Source organism: Bos indicus x Bos taurus, chromosome 7 (assembly GCF_003369695.1).
Source record: "Bos indicus x Bos taurus breed Angus x Brahman F1 hybrid chromosome 7, Bos_hybrid_MaternalHap_v2.0, whole genome shotgun sequence".
NCBI classification, from domain to species: domain Eukaryota; kingdom Metazoa; phylum Chordata; class Mammalia; order Artiodactyla; family Bovidae; genus Bos; species Bos indicus x Bos taurus.
In genome coordinates, this window is record NC_040082.1 from 98117471 (window position 1) to 98145324 (window position 27854).

The following is a 27854-nucleotide window of genomic DNA, read 5'->3' on the forward strand; positions in this document are numbered from 1 at the left end:
GCTATCACCCCCACCCACCCCTACTTCCTCCACTGTGTGGGACCCAAGGAACACAAGCCCCAGCTCTGGACTCCGCTGAGCTGGGAAAGGGCCTGTCCACAGGTCAAGACTAGAGCCAGAAGCGGCTCCCAGACCGGTTTAGCCGGTTCCTGGAGCGCGGGCGAGGTCCAGCCGCCTTAGGCGGTTAAGACGCAGACCTTGACCAGATTGCCAGCGGCTCGGGGCGGGCGCTCGATCTACCCTTGGAACTTTGAGTCCTAGGCTGGGCCCTGGGGGTGAGTGGTTTAGCCAAGGTAGAGGGCGGGGTTATCCGGGTGTCGATCACGTACGTGGGCGGAACATGCAAATTAAGCAGCTTTCCATTTCTCTCTGAGCCCCGCCCCTCCGCGCTGCACCGAGCTACTTCCTAGAACTCCCGGAGTCGGTCGGTGGCTCAGGCGGCTCCGCCCCTCCCCCAAGCTCGTCCCTCCCGGATTCCGCCCACATGGTCGGAGCTTAGCCACCCCCTTATCCCAGTGCCCCGCGGATGTAGGGGTGGGGTTTAGGAGCCGAGCGGGAAGGCGGAGGCCGTGCTGTGGGCTCCTGGGGCTGGGGGTCGGCTCGGAATCAGGTAAATGCCACCGAAAGCTGAAGGGGGACGGGATTGCCAGAGTTTGAGGCTCGAGCTACTCGCCCTCGGCGTAGGGGCTACTGAAACCCTCCCCCACCATGTTTGCCTAGAGGAGCCCAGACCCCCACAGTGGTGACCAGGGGAGGCCAGGACACACACACCTCCACCAGTAATGTCTAGTGGAGTTCAGATGCACACACTTGTGTTCAGGGGGGCTCAGGCCTTCCCCATCCGTGTCCGGGGTTACTCACTAGGTCATTTCATATCTGTTTGCTTTGAGGCGCAGCCTAGAGGGGTGTTCGGCCCACCTGTGTTGGGGGAACTTCAGGTCTCCCCAAATTTGTGTTGAGGGGAGTTCAGCCTAGGGACTAAGGCCCTCCACTTGCACGTCCAGGCCTAATAGCATCTCTCGGCCTGCCCCTTTCTTGCAGTCCCTCCCAGCAGAAATTCCCCCTGGGTCCCCATTCCGCCTCGCCTCTCTGCCCTTTTCTTTCTCCCTTCCAGCCTCCTGGCCCCACTGGCTTCAGATCATCACCCCCTCCCCAGGACATTGTTGACTCACAGTTAAGAGGCTATCTCAGGCTTCACAGTCTGGCCACCCTCCTTTTTATACCTAGGCAGCTCTCCGGAGGCCCCCTGGGGTCCTGTCTTCTCCGCCCACCACCTGACTGGCACCATTTAATTTCCCCCTCAGCCTGTCCACCCACATCTGGTTGTCAGCTGCTGGCCCTCACCCTGCATGCCCCCCAGGGTCTCCTAGGGAATTGCTTACAGCTCTCTGCCTCCTTCTGTGCCCCCAAATCCAGACTGCCCCCCCAAAGCAGAACCTTCGCCTCCTCCCTGGCCCCCCATCCAAATCTGCTAATCAGAAAAAGTCCTAGCCTAGTGCCTGGAAGAGAGATCTGAAATCAGAGAAGGGGTGGGGTGTGAAACTTTCCAACACAGAGATGCTGGAGGTGGGGGAAATGGGTGGAGGGAGACAGGAGCTTAAGTTGTACCTAAAAGCTTGAGATCAAAGCCGTCTGCCTTCCAGATGAGGGCTGTGGGGGAGGGTTGTCCCCCCTGGGGGCGCGGGTAAGCCTGAGCCCCCCCTTCCTCGGAAACCCCCCAAGACTCTGCGGTGACAGCTGTGCCCCAGCCCGCGCCCCGTGGGTTTCCTTTTCCGGTGCTTGCTCTCCCGACAGGCTGGCCTGCAGTCTGGAGACACTGCGCCTGGCCCTTTTGAAGGGGCTCCCTAGAGGGTCTTCCTGGACAAGAGGGAGGGGACCAGCTGGAGAACAATGGTCTTCTGTGGCTCCCGGACGCCAGGCGCTTCCTGTTAAACCCTTCCCTGGAGACCCGGCTGCAGGGGGGAGCGAGGCAAGGGGATTGACAAAGTCAGCAAATGCACTGCATTTTCTCTTGTTCCTCGTCTTGTTTGTGAAAGTATCAGGAAGCGGTGAGGCGAATGCAGACCTTGCCCTCCTCAGTGGAGTCACTCTGGGCGTTTCTTTTCCCCTCTGTGGCTGGGAGTTGTGCCCCCCAGGGGATGTGGCATGGTTAGAAATCCTGAGATCTCTGGGGCTGGACTTGGCCCCGCGGGGGACCCAGGCATCCCAGGTGATCCCGAAGTGCAGCTGTATTTGCCAACCGTGGTTCTAACTGCCTTGTTGGTGAGCTGGAGGTTGCAGCCCCTGAGCCATTCCCGAAGTGGGCTGGGCCTTGATTTCCCTCAGTTTAGGATTTCTCCCAAGCATTGGACCAGAGCACCAGGCGGTCCTGAGGGGCCAGAGTGGCAGTGAGCTAAGCCGAGGGTCTTGGAAACACGCTGCTCTTCCTAGGAGCCCTGGGAAGATATGTTGGGGAATTAGCCACTGTGTTAATTGAGGCCTCCTGCAAAGTCCACTGTGTTTACAGAGCTAACCTGAGATGCATCCTCAGAAGATTCTGTGAGCCTCTGAAGGGCCCCCAGAGACTCTGCATCCAACCCCAGGGGCTTCTGGTTAGAGACCAGATAATATGCCCTGGTTTACGAAGAGACAGTGTATGTTGATACTTAACTGCCAGCCAGGTGCTTTGCTGGGTATACATATTCACTTAGTTAAACTATGCCACCTGAATATTCGTTGGAAGGACTGATGCTGAAGCTTCAATACTTTGGCCACCTGATGTGAAGAGCCGACTCAGTGGAAAAGACTGATGCTTGGAAGGATTGGCGGGAGGAGGAGGGTCCGACAGAGGATGAGATGGTTGGATGGCATCACTGACTCAATGGACAAGAGTTTGGACAAACTCCGGGAGATAGTGAAGGACAGGGAAGTCTGGTATGCTACAGTCCTTGGGTCACAGAGCTGGATGCGAATGAACAACCACAAAACCCTGCCCCAAATTTGGGTCAGAATTAAAGTCGGCACTTTCACTAACCCCATTTTATGGATGAGGGAGTTGAGGCACGGAGCAAACATGTCTAGTAATACAAAGCCATTTGTTCTTTCTCTCCTGGATTTGGGGCTGGAGGATGGAGTGGATGGTTAGGTGGGCTTTTCTTGTATATATCCAGCAACTTATCTCTGGTTCACAGATAAGGAAGAGAGCTCAGGGTGGTGAGATCTGCCGTCCAGGTCTCTCGCCCACCACCAGGCAGTGTTTCCTCTCCTGGCCTCCTGTGCTTGCCGCCCACTGGCTTCACCCACCAGCTTCCTTCTTCAGCTTTTTCACACCCACTTGCTGGGTAATTCTGTACCATCTTTTCTCCTGCTTCTTCTGGTGAAAACATCCCTGGGGGCCAATTTGTGCATGCTTGGCCCAGGGGTTTGATGAGGATGAAGTTGTATTTGGGTGTTTTGTGTGTGTGTGTGTGTGTGTTTGCTGTATTTTGCAGCTTAGAGAATCTTAATTCCCTGACCTGGGTTCAGGCATGGAACCCGTGCCCCCTGCAATGGAAGCATGTAGCCCTAATCACTGGGCCACCAGGGAATTCCCTGGGTTTGAGTTTGGGTGTTTGTTGTTTCATGTTTTCGATGATTATTACTAACTGAGCAAATCCAAACCACTGCTAGACTAGAAAGACTGCTTCGGGCTGGGGGTGGGGGCCCTTGCTGGTGTCTGGGACAGGAAATGGCTCACCGCTTCACCGTTTAGACCCGAGGGTGAGGGCGGACAAGGAGGGGCCATCAAAGGCTGCCAGCCCTGTTAGCTGCGTGTCGGAGGCCACAGGAGATTGGCCCTCAGCCCCAGCATCTCGAACTCCAGCCAGTGCCCCCCACCTCCCCCACCCACCCCCAACCCCCTCCCCCACTCCCACCCCTCCCCCCAGCCAACCAGCTTCTACCTGAGCTCCCTTCCCCTCTCTTACCCGCTCCTCTTCCCCTCCTACCCTCCCCCCTCCCCTGCTGTGGCCCGCCCTTCCGGAATGAACCTTGTTCTGGCTTCAGGCCACCAGGAAGGCCAAAACAAGCCTGCAGTTACTCACTGCTGGGACCCTGCTGGCAGCCGCTCCTCTCGGAAGCTCAACGTGGGGCAGGGAGTGGAGCTCTTCCCCCCCAGGGCTGTGTGCAGCTTCCACCTTCAGATAATCCCCTGCTGCCTTCTGGCTCCTCTGTATGAAGTGTTAGTCGCTCAGTCGTGTCTGGCTCTTTACTAGGATTCCATGGACTATATAGCCCACCAGGCTCTTCTGTCCATGAAATTTTCCAGGCAGGAATACTGGAGTAGGTTGCCATTTTCTCCTCCAGGGGATCTTCCTGACCCAGGGATCAAACCTGGATCTGCATTGCAGGCAGATTCTTTTACCTTCTGAGCCACCAGGGAAGCCCCGTGGACATCACCTTATAAACAGATGTTGGATTTTAGAAGTACTCTCCTGTTGTTTGGGACTAGGTGTTACCTTCTGAGAAGGGAGAGGATGAAACCAGTTCTTTTTTTTTTTTTTTGGTTTCCGGGATTCTAGTTCCCTGACCAGGAAAGGAATCTTTGCCTCCTGCAGTGGGAGCATGGAGCCCTAACCACTGGACTGCCAGGAAAGTCCCTCTGAGGGAGAAACTGAGGTTGTGAGATGGGGCTTGCCCCAAAATCTCCAAAGCCTTACTTTTAGCCAGGGAGGGTACTTCCCCTCCCTTGCTCTGCTATGCATCTCAGGGCTGCTGCTTGGGAGATGGGGCCACGGAGGAGGGAGTGTGCAAGAGGGGGCCCCTGGGGACTCTGCAGTCAGCAGGCACTAACGCATTTGTCTTCAGCCTGAGCGTTCTTCTGTCTCCCCAGCCACCCTCCCTTGTCCCGGTTCTCACGACTCTCTGGACATCTGTGGGTGGGACATACTTGTTGCCCAATCTCCCAGTGGTTATACTGTGACTAAAGCCAGCCCTGTCCCTGGAGGCTGGGAGGCTGGAGCCAGGGTGCACCCGCAGGGCCACATGTCCCAAGCTTGACCTGGGTTTCTGGTCAGACCGGGTGGACAGGCGGGCAGGCTGGGTCTTTTCAACACCCTGAGTTGAGGCTGAGTCTGGGCCCAGCAGGTTACACACACACACACACACACACACACACACACACACACACACACAGCGCTCTGTGAAAGTTTCTGCCCACCCTCTGAATGGCCCAGGTTCCCTCTGATTGTCCTGAATTACCCTAGTATCCCTCCTCCTTGCAGCTACCAATACATTCTAGAAAGCTGGGGAAAGATCCTCAGTGAGACCCACCCTCTTGCCAGCCACCCATCATATGGGCCGGGTTCTCAGACATGCTCCCTGCTTTGTGCTCAAGGCCAGCGCAGTTCTTCCCCCAAACCTTCCCTCCTGTTGGAGCAGAGCCCATCCTGCCCCGTTGCCATGGCATCTGTTGTACCCAGAAGCCAGGTGGTCTTTTGTTCCCTGATGTCCCTTCTAGGCTCAGACACTTCTGAGCTCAGCGAGAGTCACTCGGTCCCCCTGTGTCCCCCACATTCACTGAGGCTGTGTGCCCCAGCAGTTCACCTGTCTCTCCTCCCATGACTCTGAGATGGGCAGTGATAGCACTTATACAAATTTCAGATTTGAACTCGGATCTATGAGAGACTTTGGAGAGTAAGGTTGTTTTTTTTTTAAATAGTCATTTGCCTTTTTTAAAAAAAAAGTATTTATTTATTTGGCTGCATTGGGTCTTAGTTGCAGCATGGGAGATCTTCATTGCAGCATGTGGGATTGCTCGCTGCAGTGCACAGGTGTCTTTAGTTGTGGCCTGTGGTCTTCTCTTTAGTTGTGCACAGGCTTGGTTGCCCCGATGTATGTGGGGTCTTAGTGCCCTGACCAGGGATCGAACCTGAGTCCCCTGCATTGGAACGTGAATTCTTAACCGCTGAACCACCAGGGAAATCCCAGATCTGTAGGTCTTAAGAACGACAGTCATCACAACAGCTGTTGCTTCCTAGTTTAGGCACTTCACCTCTGGAGTCGTCATCACAAAGATTTATTGCCTTATCCTCATTTCACATTGTGGAAACTGAGGCATAGTGAGTTTGGATAGCTTGCCAGCTAATATGTAGTCTGCTGCTGCTGCTGCTGCTGCTAAGTCACTTCAGTCGTGTCCGAGTCTGTGCAACCCCATAGACGGCAGCCCACCAGGCTCTGCCATCCCTGGGATTCTCCAGGCAAGAACACTGGAGTGGGTTGCCATTTCCTTCTCCAGTGCATGAAAGTGAAAAGTGAAAGTGAAGTCGCTCAGTCATATCCGACTGTTAGCGACCCCATGGACTGCAGCCTGCCAGGCTCCTCTGTCCCTGGGAGTTTCCAGGCAAGAGTACTGGAGTGGGGTGCCATTGCCTTCTCCAATATGTAGTCTACTAGATAGCAAAAAAGTGCCAATTTCTTGACTCTCGACTTTTGAGGCTGGATCGTTCCCTGTTGGGAATGATGGGGGCGCTGCCTGGTGCATCTTAGAATGCTGAGTTGCAGTCCTGGCTTCCATCCACTAGTGTTACCTGGAAACTGGGTTCACTTCTTGGTTGGGTATCAAGCCAGACACCACCAAGGAATTTCCCTGGTGGTCCAGTGGTTAAGAATCTGCCTTCCAATGCAGGAGATTCAGGTTCCATCTCTGAGGGGTGGGGGGGATAAGATCCCACATACCGCAGGACAACTAAGTCTGAATCACAACCCATAACAATCCCCACCCCCACCACCCACCCCCGCTCTGGAGCCCATGCACCACAACTAGAGAGAAGTTGCAACTAGAGAAGTGTACGCAGCAATGAAAGACCTCACATGTGCAGCAAGGGTCCTAAGACGTGAGGCAACCAAATATTTAGAAAAAAGAAAGACACAACCAAGTCAAAGATCAGGGGGAGGAGCGGCTTAATACTTGGCAGCAAGTAAGAACACCAGGCTTTTGAACTATGGTGTTGGAGAAGACTCTTGAGTGTCCCTTGGACTGCAAGGAGATCCAACCAGTCCATCCTAAAAGAGATCAGTCCTGGGTGTTCATTGGAAGGACTGATGTTGAAGCTGAAATTCCAATACTTTGGCCACCTGATGCAGAGAGCTGACTCATTTGAAAAGACTTTGATGCTGGGAAAGATTGAGGGCAGGAGGAGAAGGGACGACAGAGGATGAGATGGTTGGATGGCATCACCAACTCAGTGGACATGAGTTTGGGTAAACTCCAGGAGTTGGTGATGGATAGGGAGGCCTGGCATGCTGAGGTTCATGGGGTCGCAGAGAGTCAGACAGGACTGAGTGACTGAACTGAACTGAAGAACACCAGCGAGCTTTCCCAAAGCCGTGTCTCCAAGACCAGCAAAATTGGGGAAGTTTTAAGCTAAGGATACATGCTTATTCAGGAGCTGGCTTGAGCAGAGGAGAACGCAGCATAGAATTCAGCCAAAGCTTCCCAGATGGCTCAGTTTTAAAGAACCTGCCTGCTAATGCAGGAGAATTGGGTGGGGAAGATCCCTGGAGAAGAAAATGGCACCCCACTCCAGTATTCTTGCCTGAAAACCCCATGGACAGAGGAGCCTGGTGAGCTACATACAATCCATGGGGTGACAAGGAGTCGGACAGGAATGAGGGACTAAACAAAATAGAGTCCAAGCTCTATTTGGTTCAAGTCAGGAGGGTCAACAAAATCATTGTATCCTCCACCTTGGCGGAGGGGGGCTTAGTTCCTGCAGAACTCAAAGACCTGTATCAGATTGTTCAGGAGGAACCAGGACTGCGTTTTATGGCTGAACAATTGTTTCCTGACTGCTTTTCCTAGGTTATTCCATTCCCTCACTTCCCTTGAGATCATTGATTACTGAGACCTGTTCAAGGACAAGCCTTATGGCCAGGCTAAAATCCCCAAATGGCTTAAGCTAAAAATGACTTCACGTTTGTCAAGGAAGTCTGGTTCTCTTTCTTCAGGCTCCCCCCTCCCCCGCCCCCCGCCCCAATCCTATCTGTCTATACTGGGTACCGGAGCACTACCTCCTACAGTCATGGCAACAAATAATGTCCCCAGATGTGGCTTCCTGTTGGTGTGGGGTGGAGGGCAGGCTCACCACCCACTTTTGACTGCCCTGCCTCTTTACATAGATGCCTGCCTGCAAAGTATCACTGTGTGTGTGTGTCTTTTCCCCCAAACAGGTATAGAGTTCTGAGGATGGAGGTGATTGGCAGGTTCTGGCATCTTGGGGAGAGATTGAGTGGGACTGTCATCCTAGGCCATGGGGTGCCGGTTCCCCAGGTCCTGGTGGGTGGAGACAGGCCAGCTTTTCTTCCTTCCTGGTTCCCAGAGGTGGGCGATGGCCCAGACACAGCCCAGGAGCCAGAAGGCGTGGGGAGCCCTGACCTGGCATCAGAATTTACTGGGTGTTGCCCAGGTGTGTGTTCTGAGATCCAAGGGCCCTCGTGGGTGTGGAGAAGAAACCAGAAGCTAAAGTAGGCCTCCCTGCCCGCCTGCCTGCCGCCCTCACATCCCACCCAGCCCTGGCTCCCGGCCAGCAACTGCCAGAGTGGTGACTCAGAGCGGCAGAGCCCAGGAGAGAAACAGGGTGCAGGGTGGGGTGTCCCCCTCATCCAGCTTTCCCAGCACCCCATTAAGACCAGGACCCTTGAGGCTGCATTTCACAGTCCCCTGCACACCACCAACATCTTCCCTCCCTGCTCCCCACCGGTGGGATTTTTTTCTTTTCCTTGGCACTAGGCTATGGCAGGAAAACAGAAATGTGTGTGGGGCATGAGATATCTCTAAGGTTGGAATATATTTAGGCCAGAATGAGAGAGTGTGTGTGGTGGGGCACAGTCTCAGGCCCTGGCCTGGTGGCAGTGAGGAGTGAGCCAGTGTAGACAGCGAGCTCCCTCTTATAGACCTCCCGGGTTTCCCAGGGGCAGAGGCGGGGAGGACGGGGGAGGTCCTAGAAGTGGAGGCATGCCCTGCATAGCACCATGCTGGATCATCTACAGTTGAAAACACAGAGGCCCAGACAGGTTAAGTGGTTTTCCTAAGGCTGCTCAGGAAAGAAGAGAAGGCACCACCAGGGTTTGCCTGTAGTCTGGCTGGCTGCAAAGCAGGAGTGTGCTCTTGCCATATTCATGCACACATGTGTTCATCGATGCAGCTTTCTGTACAGCCTCGTCTGTTCCCAGTCAGACGTGAGATGTGCAGGAAAGCAAGAGGTGAACTAGACCTGAGTCCCCAAACCACAACCCAGCTCAGGGTGGGGAGTGGCAGGGTGGGGGACAGAGGGGGGATGGGGAGAACATCCGCTCCTCTTCTCTGCACAGCCCTCAGGCTCAGAATGGTTTTGACACTTTTTTCTGTTTTTCTTTCTTTTTATTTTTGGTTGTAGGGCAATGCCTGGGGCATCGTTCGGTCATAGTTCCCCCACCAGGAATCAAATCATTGAGCTCCCTGCAATGGAAGCTCAGAGTCTTAACCACAGGACCACCAAGGAAATCTAGTTTTGATATTTTTTAAGCAGTTGAAAACAAAAGATGATTCCTTGAAACATAAAAATCTTACGAATTATGATTTCAGCCCTTGTAAATTACGTTTATACAGTCATGTCCATTCCTGTCTGGCTGCTTTGCTGCTGTTGTTCAGTCGCTCAGTTGTGTCCCCATGGACTGCGACCCCATGGACTGCAGCATGCCAGGCTTCCCTGTCCTTCACTATCTCCTGGACTTTGTTCAGACTCATGTGCCATTTTTTTTTAAAATTGAGTTAAAATACACATGACAAAAATGTACCATCTTAGCTATTTTTTAAGCATACAGATGAGTGGCATTAAATACATTTATATTGCTCTGCAACCTTTATATCATCTATCCCCACAACTCTTCCCCACCCCCCCACCCCCATTTTTTCCCTACTTTTTGGCTGTTCTGTGCAGTATGCAGGATCTTAGTTCCCTGACCAAGGTTTGAACTACCCCCTCCAGTGGCAGCCCGGAGTCCTAACCACTGGACCACCAGGGAAGTCCCACCCCCACAACTCTTGTAAATCTGAAGCTCTATACCTATTAACTCTCCCGTTCACCTCCCCTCAGCCCCTGGAAACCATCATTCTACTTTCTGTCTCTATGATTTTGACTAATCTAAGTACTTGATATAAGTGCTTATAAGAATTATACAGTACTTGTCTTTTTGTGAGTGGTTTATTTCCCTTAGCAGAATGTCCTCAAGGTTCATCCAAGTTGTAACATGTATCAGAATTTCCTTTCATTTTATGTATCTATTATTACTATTTTTAAATTTTTTTTGCCACACTTTGCCCCATGCAGGATCTTATTAATAATTCCCCGACCAAGGAACCCACTCCCTCTGCAGGAGAAGCGTGGAGTCTTAACCACTGGACTGCCAGGTGAGTCCCTAGACAATAGCTTCTTTTTAATTACTTTTTACATTTTTGGCTGTGCAGGGTCTTCCTTGCTTTGCACAGGCTTTCTTTAGTTGTGGTGAGTGGGGATGACTCTTCATTATGGCGCTCGGGGTTCTCATTGCTGTGGCTTCTCTTGCTGTGGAGAACAGGCTGTGGGGCACACAGGCACAGTGGTTGTGGCGCATGGGCTTAGCTGCTGGAATCTAACGTGGAATCTTCCTGGACCGTGGATCGAATTCGTGTTTGCTGCATTGGCAGGTGAATTCTTATGCAGCGCACCACTAGGGAACTCCTTCCTTCCTTTTATTTATTTATTTAATTTTATCCTTCCTTCCTTTTAAAGGCTGAATAATATTCCACGGTGGGGATATAACACATTTTGGTAATTCCAAGCCTTGGTTTGTTCCTTGTGTTAGCTATTGTGAACGATACTGCTGTGAACATGGATGCACAAATATTTCTTGGAGACCTTGCTTTCAGTTCTTTTGGCTGGAATTGCTAGGTTGTGTGGTAATTCCATTTTTAAGTTTTTGAGAAACCTCCGTAGAGTTTTCCACAGTGGCTATCTCTTCACGTTCCTGTCAACAATGCACAGGAGCTCCAGTTTCTCCATGTCCTCATCAACACTTGTTTCTGTTTTGTTTCCTGATAGCAGTCATCCTCATATCTGCGGCTGCTTTTGTTCTATTGAGACAGGAGGGAAGGGGGCGGGGCACAACCTTTAAAAGTGTGACATAGGATTTCCCTGCTGGTCCAGTTTTTAAGACTGCCTGCCAATGCAAGGGACACAGATTTGATCCCTGGTCTGGGAAGATCCCATGTATCTTGGGGCAGCTAAGTCCACATGCCCCAACTCCCAAGCCTGTGTGCCCTGGAGCCCATACTCTGCAGTGTGTGTGTGGAGGGGCACTGCAGTGAGAAGCCGCGAATAAGAAGCCCGTGCACTGCAACTAGAGAAAGCCTGCATGCAGCGGCCAGAGCATAAATTAATGAATTAAATACAATTATAATATAAATAAAAGAGTGATGTTGTCATTGAGGATACAACATAAACTTTTCAGAAGTGATTAGATATAACATGGTGGAAGATGAGATTTCCAGTGGACCTCGAGCCTCATTATGTGCTCACTGTAATAGATTTGTTGTTCTTGTTCAGTCATTCAGTCATGTCCGACTTTTTGCGGCCCCGTGGGCTGCAGCACGCCAGGCTTCCCTCTCCTTCACCATCTCCCATGAGTTTGCTCAAACTCATGTCCGTTGAGTTGGTGATACCATCCAACCATCATCTCCTTCTGCCTTCAGTCTTTCCCAGCATCAGGGTCTTTTCTGATGAGTTGGCGCTTCACATCAGGTGGCCAAAGCTTCAGCTTCAACTTCAGTCCTTCCAATGAATATTCAGGGTTGATTTCCTTTAGGATTGACTGGTTTGGTCTCCTTATGACAGTGGGGTGGACTTCCTTGGTGGTTTAGTGGCTGAGACTCTGTGCTCCCAGTGCAAGGGCCTGGTTTGATCCCTGGTCAGGGAACTAGATCCCACCTGCCGAAACAAAAATCCCACATGCCTCAATGAAGATTGAAGATCCCGTGTGCTGCAACTAAGACCTAGTACAGCCAAATAAATAAAAATAATATTAAAAAAAGACAGCCAAGGACTTTCCTCATTGTTCAGTGGTCAAGATTTCACCTTCTGGTGCAGGGGATGTGGGTTTGATCCCTGGTAGGGAAGCTAAGACCCCACATGCTTATCAGCAAAACAAAACAAAACAAAATAGAAGCAATATTGTAACAAATTCAAGAAATACTTTGAAAAACGATCCATATGTTTTTAAAAAATGGGTTCTAGTCCCGATCTGAGGTGTGTGTTTTCACTACACAGGCAGAGTGAAATTGTTATGACCACCCAGCCCAGAAGAATTGATGCTTTTGAACTGTGGTGTTGGAGAAGACTTTTGAGAGTCCCTTGGGCTGCAAGGAGATCAAACCAGTCCATCCTAAAGAAAATCAGTCCTGAATACTCATTGGAAGGACTGATGCTGAAGTTGAAGCTCCAGTACTTTGACCACCTGATGCAAAGAGCCGACTCGTTGGTAAAGACTTTGATGCTGGGAAACATTGAGGGTAGGAGGAGTAGGGGGCAGAAGAAGATGAGATAGCTGGATGGCATCACTGACTCAATAGACATGAGTTTGGGCAAACTCTGGGAGATGGTGAAGAATAGGGAAGCCTGGCGTGCTGCAGTTCATGGGGTAGCAAAGAGTCAGATATGACTGAGCCACTGAACAACAACAACAACCCCAACTGAGACTTATTCCTAACTGATCTCTGGACTGTACAAATGGTTGTCCTTCCATTGAGGAGGTGGGGACAGGCAATATTTGATGCTTAAATACACTAATAAGCTCTGAAAAACATAAACACCTTTAAGAAAATACACTGGGGTTATGAGAGGAGAGAGTGCTGGGGGAAAGCAGAGTGATGGCTAATTGAGAAAGACAGTCAGGGACATGTTTGAATATTCTTCCTAGTGGAGGTGTGGAAGGGAGGTCTGTGTTTGTCACTGGAAAGCCCCTCATCTGGCCTCTGCCAACCTGTTCTTCCTGGGCAGCTGGGGACCCTGGGAGTGCTTAGGAGTTTTCTGTTTTCTGACTGTGGCCATGATGACGAGACCTGGTATCCCAGGTGTCAAGGCAGTGTCTCAGAGCAGTTGTTTTTTTTTAATTTATTTGGCTGCAGTGGGTCTTAGTTGTGGCACATGGGATCTAGTACCCTGACAAGGAATTGAACCGGGCCCCTGTATTGGGATCTTAGCCAATGGACCACCAGAGAATTGCCAATAATACTAATTTAAAAAAACCCTGGATACTCACAACTGTGGTCTGAATGTTTGTGTCTCCACCCCCTCACTCTGTATTGAAATTCTAACCACCACGGTGATAATATTAGGAGGTACAGCCTTTGGAAGGGAATGAGGTCATGAGGGTGGGTCTCTTGTGAATGGGATTAGTGCCCTTATAAAGATACCCAAGACTCCCTGATATACACTATTATAAGGGGCAAATGTGGGCAAGAGATAGTTTGGAGTTATCCACAGCCTTGGTTGCTAAATGCAGCCTATTGCCTGTTCCTGTACAGCCAGTGAGTTAAGAATGGCCTTTTCATTTTCAAATGGCTGGAAAAAACAATTCACAATTTGAAAATGATCTATAATTCAAATTTCAGTGACCAAGGAGCTGGGGGGGATAGAACAGACTTTGCTGAAGGGTATAAACTTGGACTGAGTAGTAAATAAATCCTAGAATTCCACAGATGCACAGAAGAGTAAATACAGGTTAAAATGTTGTATTATAATCATCAGACTTGCTAAGAGACTAGCAACTTAACTATTTCCACCACTAAAAAGAAGTGTTGATTATATAACATCTGGGCTTCCCTGGTGGCTCGGACGTTAAAGAATCTGTCTGCAATGCAGGAAACCCAGGTTTGATCCCTGGATTGGGAAGATCCCCTGAAAAAGGGAATGGCTAGCCACTCCATTATTCTTGCCTGGAGAATTCCAAGGACAGAGGAGCCTAGTGGGCTACAGTCCATGGGATCACAAAGAGTTGGACATGACTGAGAGACCAACATTTTCACAGAGGTGCTAATTATGGATACAATCGCAACCATATTACAATATATGTCAGTTATACTATATAAATGTATCAAATGTTGGACACCTTAAATTTATACAATGTTACATGTCAAATATATTTCAATTAAAAAGTCCATGGGACTTTCTTGGTGGTCCATTTGCTAAGACTCTGTGCTCCCACGGCAGGGGGCCTGAGTTCAATCCCTGGTCAGGGAACTAGGTCCCACATGCCCCAACTAAGAGTTTATATGCTGTAACTAAGAGTTTGGATGTAGCCACTAAAAATACTGCATACCACAACTAAAAGAGCCTTCATGCTGCAATGGAGATGGAAGAGCCCAGGTGCTGCAACTGAGACCTGGCACAGTCAAATAAATAAAAAATAAAACAATTATCTGAAAAGTCAGAGTCCATAAATAAAGTTGTTTTTAAAATTTAATTTATGTTTTGGCTTTGGTAGGCCTTCATTGCTGTGCATGGGCTTTCTCTAGTTGCAGCGAACAGGGGCATTGTGGTGGCTTCTCTCATTATAGAGCACAGGTTCTAGGTACCTCGGCTTCATAGTTGTGGAGCTTGGGCTTAGTCGTTCAGTGGCTCGCGGCAGGGATCGAACTGGCAGAGTCTTAATCACTGGGCCACCACGGAAGTCCCATAAATAAAGTTTTATTGACACACAGTTGTGCTCATTTGTTTACCTATTATCCCGGGCTGCTTTTATGCTACAAAGCAGAACTGAGTCATTGCAACAGAGACAGCCTGGCCCTTGAAGCAGAAAATATTTCCAGTCCAGCCCTTTTCAGATCTTTGTAGACCCCTGCTCTAAAGGAGCCTGAGGTCTGAATGTCAGCTGATGCTGACTTGGGGCTTTTGGGGGTGTCTACTGGTTGGCACAGCAAAGAGGTCGGAAGGAGTCGGTGTTGGAGGGGCATGGGGACACGCAGAAGGTTCTGATGATTAACACTAGGGAGAGGGTGATGGGGATACCCCCCGGGGAGGGGACATTCGTGTCTTCAAGGTGATATGGGGTTGAGCGCTGAGACTGGCAGGCTGATGGAGGCACAGCAGGGTCACAGACAGGAAGCCTAGATCTGCCTCGAGTAATCCCCACCCCTGGCCACCCACCAGAGCTGACAGATGAGACAGAAGCATCCCATGAACCACCACCACCCTGTCATCTAACCAGTCATGGGACCCTACCTCCTGTTTCTCCCTTTCCTCTGCTTTTCCCTGTCCCTCCCTGGTGCCATCATCTGTCACTGTCTGGGTGTGGAGATGTGCCCCAACTTCATGCTTCAGTGTCCCTGACCCCTCATCTCTTTTCTCAGTGTAGCCTGCACACTTAACTTTCCTATCTTTCTTTCTTTTTTCTTCTTTCCTTTTAAAAAAAATGGAGACAAAATATATGAACATAAAGTTAACCATTTTAAAGTGTACAAGGCCCTGGCATTTAGGAGAAACACAAGGTTGGGCAACCGTCACCAACTACCCATCTGCAGGAAGCTTCCGTCACACCAAGAAACCCTGTACCTGTGAGCTGTCACTCCCACCCCCTTCCTTTAGTCTCTGGCAACCAGTAATCTGTTTTCTGTCTCTGTGGGTTTCCCTCTTCTGGACATTTCATATCAATGGAATCGTACACCAGGTAGTCTTTCATTAGCTTGGTGGGGTTTTTGTTTGTTTATTTTGTTTTTGGCCATGCTCATGTCTTGTGGGATCTTAGTTCTATGATCAAGGATCGAACCCAGGCCCTCGGCAATGAACATGTGCAGAGTCCTAACAACTGGAACACCAGGGAATTCCTGTTAGCTTGTTTTTGAAACTCATTCACTTTGTAGCAGGTATCTAAAGCTCAATCCTTTTCTGAATGAATACTCCATTGCATGGATGTACCACAATTTTTTAAATCCATTCATTTGTGGAGGGGCATGTGGGTTACTTCCACCTTAACTTATGACATAAATATACCTAAATTAAATTTTTCCTTTTTAAACTTTTATAAGTTGTGGTAAGATATGTATAAGATTTATCATTTTTAAACCATTTTTAAGTGAAAGTTCGTGGCTTTACATACATTTACACTGTCACCCAACCATCACCATCATCCAGCTCCTAAACTTTTTCATCGTTCCAAACTGAAACTGTCCCTGGGAACTCCCTGGTGGTTAGGACTCTGAGCTTTCTGTGCAGGAGGCATGATCCCGGGTCTAGGAACCGAGATCCCACAAGCCATGCAGCATAGCCAAAACACGATGAAACAACTCTGTCCTCATTAAGCAATGACTGCTCATTCCCCTCACCCCAATCCCTGGTAATCACTGTCCTTTCTGTCTCGAAGTCAGTGAGCTTGCACAAATTGAAGTCTGAGCATGCCGGCTCTCCTGAACCCTCAGTAGGCCCCTACTGTTCTCAGGATAGAGACCAAATAGTCCCAAGGGGGATGCACATGGCATCTTGATCTCAATTTCCTCCTTCTCCAAGCTTATTTAGGGCCTTCCCAGTGGCTCAGTGGTAAAGAATCCACCTGCCAAGCAGGAGACTCAGGTTCAATCCCTGTGTCCGGAAGATTCCTTGGAGGAGGAAATGGCAACCCACTCCAGTATTCTTGCCTGGGAAATCCCATGGACAGAGGGGCCTGGTGGGCTACAGCCTATGCGTTGCAAAGAGTCTGACTCGACTTATGGACTAAACAACATCAACAGCAGAGCTTCTTTCCCTGTATAAAAAGTCCCCACTCTTCCCTCTTCTTCTATGGGATCCTTGTGTGCACGTTCCTTTCCCCTCCTGAGGAAGGTCCACCTCTCTACAGTGCTCCCCGCTGTTCCCTCATAGGACACATCTCAGCTGTAATTCATTCTTTCCCTGCCTTTTCTTTTTGGTTTGTTAGTGTAGGTTTGTTGATGTGCCCTCTGCCTCCTCCATCTGACTGGGAGTCCATGAGGGTGTGACAGCGCCTGTCTTACTGCTGTGCGTTCCCAGCTCCTGACCTTTGCCTGGCACCCTGCCCTATGTATAGTGGAAAGTGTGTGTTAGTCAGTCGTGTCCAACTCTTTGCGACCCCATAGACTGTAGCCCCCAGGCTCCTCTGTCAATGGGATTCTTTAGGCAAGAATAATGGAGTGGGTTGCATGCCCTCCTCCAGGGGATCTTCCCCACCCAGGTGTTGAACCCAGATCTCCTGCACTGCAGGCAGATTCTTTACCATGTGAGCCACCTGGCAAGCCTGTCTATGTATAGTGAAAGGATCAGCACAAAGTCCTGGCAAGGAAGGGAGAGATGGGCCAAGGTAGGTGGTGGACATCTTGAGCTCCTAGTGGTGTGGGGAGCTTAGGCTGCAGCTGGGGTGGGCTGCATGAGCAGAGAGCCCAGGGGTTGGGAGCAGGGGCGGCTGGTTGGGGGCTGCAGTTACCCCGGAGCAAGGGTCTCTGGAAGTTGAGCAGTGGGCATGAAGAGCTGGACCAGGGGGCAGAAGTGAGGACCGGAAGCGTGATTGGGAGGAGGTGGGGCTGAGGGGGCACATAGATGATGCTGTTGACAGGTGGTCATTTCTGAATGCACTGTTCAGAGCCTGGGGAGGCCAGGCTGGGCCCGGCAGCCAGAGGTCCGCAGTGTCGAGGTGCCTCCTCACCCCCACACTGAGAGGTAAGCTCCTGGGGCAGGCTTGACTTGCTTCAACTGGGAGCATCTGCATAAATTACAATGGCCAGTGCCCAGTTCTGGCCCAGGAGAGAGACCTTTATAAAGTCAGACTTGGCTTCCCCTCAACTGGCTGGCCTCCTTATCCCTGATTCCAAATGCTGGCTTGTCACAATGCGTCTGCACACAAGCACGAGCCTGCATCTCTAAGGGTGGTGGTTGGGGAGAGCGGGATGCTTGCTGCACTAGGGGCAGCCTGGGGGTGGTAGCTTTTAGCAAGCTGGTGGCCATTCCCCACCCTTCCATCCGCCCCATGGTTCTTTTTATATCCTGCATTTTCATAAAGCCAAAACATCTGAGGCTGGGTTTTGTGGCAGTGGGCTGTTAGAGGCTGCAAGGGGAGCGAGGAGAAGGCAGAGAGGTGGGGTTATCAGAGCCCAGCCTCTCCAGGCCTGTGGCTGGGCCAGGGGTGGCCTCTGGCTTCCTTCCATCAGCCCACAGTCTCAGATGGTTCAGAGCTCTATTTAAAGGCTGCTTTCTCTGCCTCCACTGTGGGGTTCCCACCAGGATTCATGAGTCAGAGGGAAGGCTGGTGTGGCCCCCAGTGCTTGGCTGGGTCCACCCTGAGAAGCTGGGAGCAAACTCTTCAGGAAGTAATTCTGTAGCAGCCCCAGCTGCTTGGCCCCTACTGTTCTGATATCTCCTTGCTCAGGTCTCCCTCCCAACCCCTACCCCAGCTCTGTGCCACGTGAGAAGCCCAATGAATGACCGCCTGATTGCGGGGTACCCACAGGCAGCTGAAGGCCAGTGATGCTCCCTGGGCTTGTTCAGTGGCCTCTGTAGCCAAATAGGGCTTCCCAGGTGGTGCTAGTGGTAAAGAACTCGCCTGCCAGTGCAGGACATATAAGAGACTAGAGTTCAGTCCCTGAGTCGGGAAGATCCCCTGGAGGAAGGCACGGCAACCCACTCCAGTATTCTTGCCTGGAGAATCCCATGGACAGAGGGGCCTGGCGGGCTACAGTCCATGGGGTCACAAAGAGTCAGATATGATTAAGTGACTTAGCATACATGTAGCTGCATAATACCTGCAGAATTCCAGAGGCATCCACATCTTCCTGAGGATGTGCGGTAATCTTTTCTTGCTTTTACAGCATCACCATGTGCTGCCCTGGTTGGGACCATATGCACATGTGGTGCCGGGCAGCTCCCAGGGGCCTGCACACACTGTTCTTACTACACTCCTATTTTATTGATCAGAAGGCTGAGTCCAGGGTGGGAAATGTATCTTTAGGTTGTTATAACAGAATACCATAGACTGAAAGGCTTATAAACACCAGACACTTATTCCTCACATTGTGGAGGCTGGATTGTCCAAGATCAAGGTGCCAGCAGGTCTGGTATCCAGTGAGGGCTGTGTGGCTCACCGAGTCATGGTGTCTTTTCACTGAGTCCTCACATGGGAGAAAAGACAAGCCAGTGCTCTGGTGTTCCTTTTTTTAAAAGGTATGAAAAAAATTATTTATTTAGACACATCTTGAGGCTTGTGGGATCTAAGTTCCTGGACCAGGGATTGAACTTGGGCCCTTGGCAGTGAGATCTCAGAGTCTTAACCACCAGGATTCCTTTTATAAGGGCACTAATACCATTCACAGGGGCTTCCCTTGTGACTCAGTGGTAAAGAATCCGCCTGCCAACGCAGGAGACATGAGTTCGATCCCTGGGTGGAGAAGATTCCCTGGAGGAGGAAATGGCAACCCATTCCAGTATTTTTGCCTGAAGAATCCCATGGATGGAGAAGCCTGGAGGGCTACAGTCTATGGGGTTGCAAAGAGTTGGACACGACTGATCAACTAAACCACAGCAACAATACCATTCACGAGGACTCCACCCTCATGACCTGATCACCCCAAAAGCCTCACCTCCTAATACCATCACACTGAAGGTTACGGCTTCAGCATGTGAATTTTGTGGGGCACAAATGTCCAGATCATAGCAGGATGCATATGTGTGTGTGGCAGAGCAGGGATTGTCCAACCTGACTGGGTAGGTGTCACCCTCTTACCCCAGTGCTGAGGCCCACAGATGAGTGGGGTCTTGCATCTGGACACTAGTGGGCAGTAATAGGGGTGACCCCCAGGGACAACAGAGCTCGAGAATGACGCCAGGTGTGTGAGGTCGACCAGTGCTGTCTAGGACAGTTGTCATGAGCCACACAGGGCTATTGGGTGCTTAAAAGGTGCTGATCTGAATGGAGATGTGATCTGAGTGAAAAGCGTCCCCTGGGTTTCAAAAACTCAGTATAAAAAATGATCATGAAAGATTACTATGAGAATCATATCTATCACATGTTGAAATGATTGTATTTTGGCTATGTTGCACTAGGAAATAAATATATCTTTCAAAATAATCTCCCGTTAGGACTTCCCTGGTGTTCCAGTGGTTAAGATTCTGTGCTTCCAATGTAGGGGGCCTGGGTTTGATCCTGGGTCAGGGAACCAGGTCTCCCCTGCTGCAACTAAAGATCCCACATGCCCCAATGAAGATCAAAGATCCCGAATGCTGCAACTGAGACCTAACACAGCCAAACAAACAAATAAATATTAAAAAACTTCCTTTCCTCAAAAAGCTAAACATAGAGTTTTCATAAGACCCAGAAATTCCACCCCTGTATCTATCCCAAAGAATTGAAAACAGGTGTAAAAACAAAAACTTGTATGTGCAAGTGTAGCGTAGCACCATTGACAGTCATCAAAAGGTAGAAACAAGCCACATGTCCAGCAACACAGTGGAATAGTATCCAGCCATGAAAAGGAATGGGGTTGTGACTCATGCTACAACCTGGATGAACCTTGAAAACATGCTGAGTGAAAGAAGATGGGCTAAGTCACCTATTGTGTGATCCCGTTTATATGAAATATCCAGAAGAGGCAAGTCCACAGAAACTGAAAGTAGATTCGTGGTGACCAGGGGCTGAGAGAGGGAGAAATGGAGAATGGCTCTTAGTGGGGATGGGGTTTATCTTGGAGTGATGATAAAATATTTTGAAATTATCTTGAGGTGGTAGTTGCCCAGCCTTCCCAGGTGGTGTTCGTGGTAAAGAACCTGCCTGCCTGCACTGCAGGAGCTGCAGGAGACCTGGGTTTGATCCCTGGGTTGGGAAGATCCCTGGAGGAGGGCATGGCAACCCACTCCAGTATTCTTGCCTGGGAAATCCCATGGACAGAGGAGCCTGGAGGGCTGCAGTCCATGGGGTCACAAAGAGTCGGACACGACTGAAGCGACTAAGCACGCATGCACGGTAGTTGTACGACATTGTGAAGGTACTAAATGAATTGTACACCACAAATGGTTAATTTTATGTTATGTGAATTTCACCACAATTAAAAAAAAATACAACAAAACTAAAAAACACTTGTTCTTTTTTTTTACTTTCTTTAATGTGGCAACTAGAAAACACAAATGTGACTCACTTCAAGTTGCCCTGGGTCGTGGCTGGGCTAGATCACTGTGCCTCCAGGGGAGTCAAATAACACCTGTATCCTCTGCATGGCAGGTGAAAAATCCCTGGACCACTGCTGACCCAGAGCAGGGCAGGAAGGAGCTGCAGCCCTGGGGGCTGAGGAGGAGCGGAGGGGAGCTATGGCTGTCCCTCACTGTCCACCAGGGGAGTTGTGATACATCTTTCAGATAGTGAGGGAACATGAGCTTGCTGGCTGGCCAGAGGATTGGAGATAATACTTCAGTGCAGTACTTTGAACCACCTTGAACTTTTGACCATCTGACGTCCCCAAGACCTGCAGACTGTTCCTGTCGATTGGTGGTTTGCACCCGCAGCAGTCCTGGTGGGTAAGGAGGCGCCATCTAGGAGTGGTTTCGGATGTGTGTGTCTGTGCTCAATTGCTTCAGTCCTATCTGGCTCTTTGCAACTCCATGACCTGTAGGCCTCCAGGCTCCTCCGTCCATGGGATTCTCCAGGCAAGACTACTGGAGTGGGTTGCCATTTCCTTCTCCAGCAGATCTTCCCGACCCAGTGATTGAACCAACATTTCCTGTGTCTCCGGCATTGCAGGTGGATTCTTTACCACTGAGCCACTGGGGAAGCCCGAGTTTAAGATGAGATAAGAGAAGAACCAGAAAAGGGGACACAGCATGGAGGAGATGGTGGGGGGTGGGTTGGGGAGGGAGTAGCTCAGTTCCAGCCAGGAGCGGCATGTCCTTACCCTGCAGAGAGCACCACGGCTGACTGGAGGGAACCCAACTGCATCGGATTCAAGGTCTACCCTTTCTGCCTTCCATGTGAGCTCTGACAATATATCAAAACTTTCTGACTCTTAGTTTTTGATCTGAAGATGCCTCCCGCATCTCTTATCCAGCCCCTCCTCTCACGATGCTCCCCAGAGCCTCTCTGCTGGCCTCCCTCTCCAGTGCGCTCTTCTTCAGAAAAGTGGAGGCAGAAACTTAGAGGCTCTCGAGACCTCCAGCTTCAACCAGCCTCTGCAGGCTTGGATGGTGGGCCTCCCTGGACCATCTGCTCTGTTCTGAGGAGTTGTTAGGAAGTCCTTTCCATACAGCATCCAGGGATTTACTTGCCTGATGTCCCGCTGTCCTGCTTCTGACCTTGGAGAGGGTGGTAGGGGTGGTCTCACGCCCTCTCTTCTGGCTCCACCCCCACGATCCCTGTTGCTGTTGCTCAGTTGCCAAGTCTCGGCTGACTCTTTGTGAACCCAGGGACTGCAGCGTGCCAGGCTTCCCTGTCCTTCACTATTGCCCAAAGTTTGCTCAAACTCATGTTCATGGTCTTCCCTGGTGGCTCAGTCGGTAAAGAGTCTGCCTGCAATGCAGGAGACCTGGGTTCAATCCCTGGGTCGGGAAGATCCCCTGGATAAGGAAATGGCAACCCACTCTAGTATTCTTGCCTGGAACATTCCATGGTCAGAGGAGCCTGGTGAGCTATAGTCCATGGGGTCACAAAGAGTTGGACGTGACTAAGTGACTAACACACACACACACATGTTCATTGAGTCCATGATGCTATCTAACCATCCCATCCTCTCTTGTCCCCTTCTCTTGCCCTTGATCTTTCCCAGAATCAGGGTCTTTTCCAAAGAGCCAGTTCTTAACATCAGGTGGCCAAAGTATTGGAGCTTCAGCTTCAGCATCAGCCCTTCCAATGAATATTCAGAGTTGATTTCCTTTAAGATTGACTGGTTTGATCTCCTTGCTGTCCAAGAAGACTGTCAAAAGTCTTCTCCAGCACCACAGTTCGAAAGCATCAGTTCTTCCGCGCTCAGCCTGGTCCAACTCTCACATCTGTACCTAACTACTGGAAAAACCCAAAGCTTTGACTGAAAGACCCGTTAGGTACACAGCAGTCACGCGCTCGGCCATTCACCATCTGGCCTCTAGGTGGCGCTGCCTGCCTGGTGCACCAGGCCTTGGTTTTGGGGAGACATTGAGTCTCATTTGCTTGTCCATGGGATTGGTTATTATCATGTGGTCCTTGATTGGCCTGGGCGATCTGGAGATCAGACAAAGCCCTTTTTGCATAAGGCATCTGGATGCCGTTAAAAACTGTTTCTGATTACAAAAGTGAGCATGAGTATTTGTGAAATAATTTCAGTACAACACCAAGTCTACACCCCCGTCCATTGAGGGCCTTCCCCACCCTATTCAGAGGTAAACATCACAGGTCCATGGCTAGCTGTACATATCTCCAGATTTTCTATTGAACAAATGGAGTCTTGGAAGATACTGCCTGGATGGTGAAGCCTTTCTCCTGTTTAAGAGCTGCAGCCAGGTGGGTGAGGGCGAAAGTGGTGGGGAGTGGCTGGGTCTGGGTGGAACTGTGGGGGAGGTGGGGAGGAAGGCCCATCTCTGAGCAGCTTGCAGGGTCCTAGGTCCAGGGACTTAATGGGGAATTGCAGAAGGGCACGGGCCACCGTTCTGGGCAGAGACCAGAAGTCCAGTGAAAAGTGGGTGTCATGTTTAGCAGATGGGACTAACAGGGCAGATGGAGAGCAGGGTGGAATGATGCTAGTTCTATGTCCATTCTTTCTGCAGACTCTACTCCAGCCAGCAGCAACGCCCTCTTCTTTTTTTTTTCTTAGACATAAGTTTTTTAAAATATTTATTTTTGGCTGTGCTAGGTTGGCAGTTTTTCTCTAGTTGCAGCGAGTGGAGGCCACTCTCTCGTTGTACTGTGTGGGCTTCTCTTGTTGCTGAGCATGGGCTCTAGAGTGTGCTCGCCTCAGTAGTTGAGGCTTCTGGGCTCTCAAGCACAGGCTCAGTAGTTGTGGCTCATGGGCTTAGTTGCTCCATGGCATGTGGGATCTTCCCGGACCAGGGAGTGAAACAGTATCTCCAGCATTGGCAGGTAGATTTTTTACCAGAGTCACCTGGGAGGTCCAGCCTCTAGTTTTTAAAATTAGTTTTTGGAGTATAGTTGATTTATAATGTTGTGTTCATTTCTGTTGTATATAGCAAAGCGAATCAGTTATACACATACATAGATCCACTCGTCTCTAACTGCTATTCCCATATAGGTCATTACAGAGTTCCCTATGCTATACAGTAGATTTTTATTAGTTATCTATTGTAAACTAGGTAGTAATGTATATGTCAACCCCAATCTCAAAATTTATCCCTCTCCCTCTTTCCCCCTTTCCCTTTGTAAACCAGAAGTTTGTTTTCTTTTCTTTGTTTTCTGGCCATGCTGGGTGGCATGCAGGATCTCAGTTCCCTGACCAGGGATTGAGTCCATGCCCCCCTGCAGTGGAAGTGCAGAATCTTAACCCCTGGACTACTGAGGAAATCTAGAACATTTGTTTTGTACATCTGTGACTCAATTTATGTTTTGCAAATAGGTTCATTTATGCCTTTTTTTTTTTTTTAAAGATTCCACATATAAGCAATATCATGTATTTGTCTTTCTCTGTCTGACTTACTTCACTCAGGATGACAATCTCTAGGTTGATTCGATTCCTGGGCAGGGAACTAGAAGCCTGCATGCCGTGCGGCGTGGCCGAAAAAACAAAAACCAGCTCTCCTGAGTGTATATATATGACTGATTCACTTTGCTGTACACTTGGAACTAACACAACATTGTTCATCAACGATGTTGTTGTTCAATCGTCCACTCATGTCTGACTCTTTGCGACCCCTTGGACGGCAGCACGCCAGGACTCTCTGTCCCTCACCATCTCCTGAAGTTTGCCCAAGTTCATGTCCATTGCGTTGGTGATGCCATCCAGCCATCTCATTCTCATCCTCTGATGCCCTCTTCTCCTCCTGCCCTCAATCCTTCCCAGCATCAGGGACTTTTCCAATGAATCAACTGTTCTCATCAGATGACCGAAATACTGGAGTTTCAACTTAAGCATCAGTCCTTCCAATGAGTATTCAGGATTGATTTCCCTTACGATTGACTGGTTTGATCTCCTTGCTGTCTGAGGGACTCTAAGGAGTCTTCTCCAGGACCATAGTTTGAAGGCATCGATTCTTTGGCGCTCTGCCTTTTTTATGGTCCAGCTCTCACAACCGTACGTGACCACTGGGAAGACCATAGCCTTGACCATACAGACTTTGTCGGCAGAGTAATGTCTCTGCGTTTCAGCTCACTGTCTAGGTTTGCCATAGCTTTCCTGACAAGAGGCAAACATCTTCTGATTTCATGGCTGCAGTCACCATCTGCAGTGATTTTAGAGCCCAAGGAGAGGAAATCTGTCATTACTTCCACCTTTTCCCTCTCTATTTGCCATCAAGTAATGATGAAAGTGAAAGAGGAGAGTGAAAAAGTTGGCTTAAAGCTCAACATTCAGAAAACTAAGATCATGGCATCTGGTCCCATCACTTCATGGCAAATAGATGGGGAAACAGTGGAAACAGTGTCAGACTTTATTTTTTGGGGCTCCAAAATCACTACAGATGGTGATTGCAGCCATGAAATTAAAAGACGCTTACTCCTTGGGAGGAAAGTTATGATCAACCTAGATAGCATATTCAAAAGCAGAGACATTACTTTGTCAACAAAGGTCCAAATAGTTGAGAGGGTAACAGGCAGGAAGGCCAGGGGTCTCCAAACGGAGGAAATAGCCTGCAAGTGTCAGACATTTTTATCTCTCTTAACTGGCAGGAGGAAGCAAACTAGTGATATTTTTTCCTTCTCTATACAAATTTAAAAAGAGGTTTCTCTTAAAATACTGTGTTGCCATAATGACACCTGGTTTCACCTGAAGTTAACTATTCTCAAACCTAGAGATAACCAATAAGAGAGAAATTAAGCTATGCTAATGTGCTATGCATTTACCCCAGACTCTGTCTTCAAGTTGGTTCCGCCTCTTGGCTCAGAACCTACTTGACAAGCCAGTATGTTATACTCAGATATTGTTTCCCTAATCTCTGTAAATGAAACTATTTGTATGGTGATCTGCCCTTCTTCAAGATTCAAGTTAATCATTTTATGGTCCAAGATGAACCATTTGGTGCCAACATTATCCCAAAATGCATCTTATGGGTGAGGGGCCTGGTGCCATTCTGAGTTTTAAGACATTCCTTTCTTTTATTAACAGACTGCTAGTGACTATATAACATCCAGCTGAAGACTAGCAGGGGGGTACTCTTTCTGCCCCCTTCTGATGCCTATGTCAGAAGCTTTCTCTATCCCCTTTATACTTTAATAAAACTTTATTACACAAAAGCTCTGAGCTATCAAGCCTCGTCTCTGGCCCCAGATTGAATTCTTCTCCTCCAGGGGTCACGAATCCCGGCGTCTTTGCGTGATTCAACAACAACCTTTCATAGTCAAGGCTATGGTTTTTCCAGTGGTCATGTGTGGATGTGAGAGTTGGACTGTGAAGAAAGCTGAGCGCCGAAGAATTGATGCTTTTGAACTGTGGTGTTGGAGAAGACTCTTGAGAGTCCCTTGGACTGCAAGGAGATCCAACCAGTCCATTCTAATGGAGATCAATCCTGGGTGTTCATTGGAAGGATTGATACTAAAGCTGAAACTCCAGTACTTTGGCCACCTCATGCAAAGAGTTGACTCATTGGAAAAGACTCTAATGCTGGGAGGGATTGAGGGCAGGAGGAGAAGGGGATGACAGAGGATGAGATGGCTGGATGGCATCACTGACTCGATGGACGTAAGTTTGAGTAAACTCTGGAAGTTGGTGATGGACAGGGAGGCCTGGTATACTGCGATTCATGGGGTTGCAAAGAATTGGACATGACTGAGCAACTGAACTGAACTGAATGAGACTGAATGCCACGATCTTAGTATTTTTAATATTGAATTTTAAGCCGACTCTTTCACTCTCCTCCCTCACCCTCATCAAGAGGTTCTTCACTTCCTTTTGCTTTCTGCCATTAGAGCAGTATCAACTATACTTAATAATAATAATTAAAAAAACCCTTTATTTTCTTATTCCTCTGTTCTCTTCTTAGGTGCTATTATTACAGAGGGAGCGCAGCCCACCCTGAGTTAGTAGTCCCTCAGCCTCCTCTACCCGAGGCAGCCTGAAGGCTTGGGGGCTGGAGCAAGACCTCTCGGAACCCTCAGTTGCTATGGTAATAACAGCCATAGTAAAAAATCACTTACTATGGGCCAGGTACCCTTTGTTCTGAGAACAGCAGTTCTCAAAGGGGTTCAGAAACTTGGGGGCCACTGAGACCCTTCCAGGGGGGTCCATCAGACTGAACTGTTTCATTTTTTTAAATAAATATTTGATACTACTTTAAAACATTATTTTTAGCCTGTGGGAATCTTTGTTCCTTGACCAGGGATAGAAGCCATACCCCCTGCATCGGAAGTAGAGCATCTTAACCACTGGACCACTGGGGAAGTCCCTGAACTATTTAAAAATATTTTTTCTTTGAACTATTTTTAATATTAATGTTAAGATGTCCTTTGCCTCTGTCACTTTTTTTCTCTCACATGTGTGTGGTGGAGTTTCCAGGGGAGAGTCCCTGTTGCAACAGGTGGGATGCAGAATCAGATGTGAGAATCCAGTTGTCTTCTGTTCACTGGACATGGAAGAGATGCAAAATTGGAAAACAATGTCTCTCTTTTTATGGAATATTTTTGTTTTGGAAAAGGTGGTTATTTTTCATTAAAAATGTTATTTGTTATCGTGAGTAGATGGATTGTGATTTAAAAACTAACAGTTTTTA

The 27854-nt window shown here is 49.3% G+C and overlaps 1 long non-coding RNA gene across 3 annotated transcripts; it reads left to right on the forward strand.

Annotated features, from left to right (window-relative positions):
* The first annotated feature begins 286 nt into the window (after positions 1-286).
* On the forward strand, positions 287-27816 carry LOC113896016. 3 transcript variants are annotated; one of them, XR_003511970.1, is made up of 4 exons: positions 287-610; positions 10326-10405; positions 27129-27251; positions 27634-27816. It is a non-coding gene; the product is annotated as an uncharacterized LOC113896016 (long non-coding RNA). The 3 variants fall into 3 exon arrangements; XR_003511971.1 differs by having other exon boundaries at positions 27641-27816; XR_003511969.1 differs by lacking the exons at positions 27129-27251; positions 27634-27816 and adding an exon at positions 12300-14730 and having other exon boundaries at positions 419-610.
* The last annotated feature ends 38 nt before the right edge of the window (positions 27817-27854 follow it).